Source organism: Ailuropoda melanoleuca, chromosome 4, assembly GCF_002007445.2.
Source record: "Ailuropoda melanoleuca isolate Jingjing chromosome 4, ASM200744v2, whole genome shotgun sequence".
Taxonomy (NCBI): domain Eukaryota; kingdom Metazoa; phylum Chordata; class Mammalia; order Carnivora; family Ursidae; genus Ailuropoda; species Ailuropoda melanoleuca.
In genome coordinates, this window is record NC_048221.1 from 677,244 (window position 1) to 681,440 (window position 4,197).

A 4,197-nucleotide genomic window follows, 5' to 3' on the forward strand; every position below is an offset into this window, starting at 1 on the left:
CTGGCTGCTGGCCTGTGGTACCGCAGGCTTGTCGTTGTGAGGTGCTGCCAGCAGGTGGCAGCCTTGTGCCACCCAGCCTCTTCGCTTGGGGGGCGGGGGGAGGTGTGGCCTGTCCTGTTCCCTGCAGCCAAACTGTGGCCCCAGCTGGGCCCTCTGCTTCTCGTGCCTCATCCTGAGCCCCACCTTGTCCCCCGTGCCCATGGCTGAGCCTGCTGCCTGCTCGGGGTCCGTCAGCCCCGTGGGCCCATCCACCTCCCAGGCCCGCTGACCTTCCCCACCATGCCGAGCCTGGATCCCTGCCTGCTGCCAGGGTGCAGAGAAGCTGTCTCCACCACGGCCAGCCGCTCCGCCCCCCTGCACCTGGGCTCTTCTGCGCTGGTCCCTAGTCTGCTTCCTTGGGCATCTCAGTTGGCTTCCTCCCCACCCCAAGTCTGGTCACATTTCCCCTTTCTCCTCTGATGGCCAGCTGGTGCCTTCAGGCAGTCCTCCCTGACTGCTCCTCGAACCTTGTTCTTTGGGAGGGTCTTGCACTGAGGGTCCAGCAGGAAGTTCAAAGAAGCGAAGCCAGAGTCCCTGGGAGGCCCCCACTCCTCTGGCTCTCACTCTTTTTCTGTCTGTTCCCGCCATGGGTCTCTGTGCTTTTGTGCTCGTGTGCATTTCTGTGATCTGACCGTCCGCCTGCCTGCCTGCCTGTATCTCCAGCCGCACAGTCTCTCAGTTGCTTTTCTGTTCCGTCTGTCCCTCTGTCTCTTCGTCTTTCTCTGTATCGGACCCACTGGGACACACTTTACCAGGCATGCAGACGCCGTCCCCAACTCTCCTGCCCTGTGATCTGCGCCCCTTTCCCACAGCTCTGAGCGATTTTTCGAGCTTCAAAGGGCACATTAATTACTCTAATGAGGTCAGGAGAGACCCCGCGCTCTGCCGTCCGGAGCTGGGAACACACTCCGTGTCTCCCCTCGCCCCAAGCCCGGCCGCCTCATGCCCACACCAGTTGGGCTTTCTGGCCCTTGGCTTGTCAGCAGCAGTCACTGTGCACCCACACCCCCTGCAGGAGCGCCGCATAATTGGCAGCCCCCCCAAGGTTAATGCACTATTAGCAGGAAGTTCTCGGGTGGCTAAAAGCCAGGAGAGGGGCCTGTCAGCGGGACATGAAAGCGGGCTCGAGGGCCCATGTGCGCGTGCAGACGAGCGCCTCCTTCCACCTCCTGCACTCACGGGCGGCACAGTTCACGACACAGGACACAACGCGCGTGTACACACCGGTGTCCACCACCCAGAACCCTCAGGGCCCCTCCTGGCACCCCGATTCCCCACCACTGTCACCAGCAGCACACACTGGGCACGGCCTCAGTTCTCCGTCTGGGACACAGGCAGATGGAAGCTGGCACCTCAGGCTGGTTCGGGGGCATCTTACAGCCAGGCTGGTCCGGGCTGATGGCCCCTGGCGTGGTCAGGGCAAGGCGTCTTCCCAGGAAGCGAGGGGGCTCCTCTCTCTCTCACGTGGGTCTCCCTCTCTGCCCCTGCCCCGCCTGGCCGAGCTGGGGCTTCCGAAGACCCCTAGAGCCAGAGCAGGAGGCCGACTTGGGCTGATCTGTTCTTCAGCGAGAAACTTCTCCCGCCCGGTGTTAGCTTCTGCCCTGGCGCCGCAGCCTTCAAACGTGAGAAGGTGTGGAGGCTGACCCCAAGCCGTGGGGGCCTACCCTGTGGGCAGCAGGTGGCGGGTGCTGGGCTGGGGGTCAGGGGTGCTAGGAGCCAAGTCTGGGCCTGGCCTGGACAGGAACCTCCACGGAGGCAGGCGCCCAAGACCAGGGTGGACAGGCGCAGACCCCATCAGAGACCCTATTCGGACAGCCAACCCTGAATGACCTGCGACCTGGCCTGAGCCTTGAACCCAAGACTGACCCCTGTCCCCAGAGGGAACCTGATCTCTGACTCTTGCCTCCAGAGGAAGCTTACTCCAGAATGACCCCTGGCCCCAGCTGACCCCCCTGCTGGCTGCACCTGGAGGCCAGGATGGCCGCCAGCGCCCCGGGCAGGGCTTCTCAGATGCCCACAGTGGCCCCAGCAGGGCAGGAGTCCCCAGGAGCAGCTGGGCAGCTGTTCCTGTGCCCCCACCCCCACCTTGCCTGGGGCCAGGCCTTGGAGCTGCCCTGCCCTCCCCTCCCCAGGGCCCCTCCACCAGGAGTGGCCGGTGGGCGCAGAGAGGTTGAATGGGGGACGTGCGCCTTTGTTCCTGTCCCTGCTCTGGCTCTGACCTTGAGAGAGAGACAAGAACAGAAGGAAAACAGCTTCAGCTCAAATCCGCTCGCAGCAGCAGTGGCTGCTCTTGCCTTGGTGGCCCCTGCATGCAAATGAGCAGACCCAGGGCGGGGGCCTTTGCTGAGGCCGTCCCCTCGGCCTGGTGTGCCCTGCCCAGCTCCCCTCACCCTTGAGGGTCCAAGTCCTGCTGGGTCTGACGGAAGAGACCCGGGCCCCAACTGTGAGGTCCCATCAAGTTGGAGGACGGAGGGAGCTTCCAGAAGGCCTCTCTTTATCAGGCAGGACACTGGACTGGGCCACCATGCTGGCCCCCCTGTTCTTGTGGCCCTATTTCCATCCCTGTGCTCAGGGAAGAGATCCCAAGCCCCCCCCCCCCCCGGAGCGACCACCCTTGTTCTCTTCAAAGAGCCAGACCCATTGAGCAGGGAGAGCCGGCCTGTGTTGCTGGAACCCCAGGCCCTCACTCTAGGGGTAGCCAGGGAGTCCATTTGAAGGCCCTGCCAGTGACCCCAGGCCAGTTCTGGGCTTCTGTGGGCCTCCTAGGCTTACCCTGGCCACTGGCTGTGAACTGAGTGCCCCCCTCCTCTGTAGAGCCACGGGGCCTACCCTAGGACTTGGGTACCCCTACTCAGGTAAGAGGACAAGACCCAGAAGTCAGAATGCCCAGAACAGACAGGCTGAGTTCCCCAGAGGGCAGAGGACTGAGAACCTCGTGGAGGTGGTGGGGCACAGGGGGGGACAGGCCTTGATGCATCGATGAGCAAAATTTTAACGGCAAGAAAAAGGGAAGGACCCTGAGAGAGGGTACACCCTGAGCAAAGGTTGGGAAGTGGGGGGAGGAAGAAACTCCAGACACATGTGGGGTACGCCGAGGACACACTGGGGGTATGTAGCTGGAGTGGGTCCATCCACCTTGCTGGGCTGAAGCTTGGTCTGCCAATCTCTGGTCTCTGATGGTTCCCACAAGGATTTGCAGTAATCCCTCGTGTGGGAACGTTCTAGTTCAAGCGGTCTTGGCTCCTGGACCTCACACTGGACCAGGCCTGGGGCCGTGAAACAAACCCAGAAAGGTGGGACCTGGGTGGGTGCCACTGGCACCTTCCAGCCAGCACTTGGTGACAGAGTACCTCTACAGACAGGCTGTGGCGTGACTAAGGACAGCAGTGGAGGGACAGGCCCCCAGTTCCTTGCCTGCAGTCAGCTCCCCAGAAGGGATCACTCTGAGTTCCCTGAACAGGTCGGGTGCTCTGGGCCTTTGCTTAAGCTGTGCCCTCTGCACAAATGCCCTTCCGGCCTTTCTGCCCCGTCAGATTTCACCTGTGTAGTGACTTAATCTGCTGTTGGCCTGGATCCTACACCGGGCTGCTTGGCCACACCTTGAGTGGTGCAGGTGGTCTCCACGCACCCGCCCCTATGACTTGCCTTGCCTCCTGCCTCCGGTAGGAGCTGAAGCAGGGACTCTGGTTCCATTTCCCAGAAGAGGAAACAGGCCCATCGAGGAGAAGTGGTTGCAGGGGTGGGGGGGCAGGGGGGCAGGAGTGGACCAGCGCTTTGGACTTTGGGGAGCAGGGATGCAGGGAGTTAGCTCAGCCTAGTTGAGGATTTGGGGTCTGGGTCTGAATGACAGAGGGGAGACGGGGTGAATCATCTCTGGCCTGCTGCTTCTCTTGGCGGCCAGGCCCTGCAGACTGCCTTGGTGGCCCAATCGACAGGAACTCAGGGCCCCCGGCCAAGCCCTTGTGAGGATGGTAACGGGGAGGGGGGTGGCACGGAGTCCCGCCGAGTCCAGCGTCTCCGGGGCAGGACCCCGGGGATGCCCGCAGCGGGCAGCCCCGCCGGGGACGGGCCTGGCGCGGTGCGGCCAGGGTGGCGGGCGCAGTGCAGGCAGGAGCCCCCCGCCCAGCCCCCCGCGTGGCCGGGGCGCGGGGAGGGGGC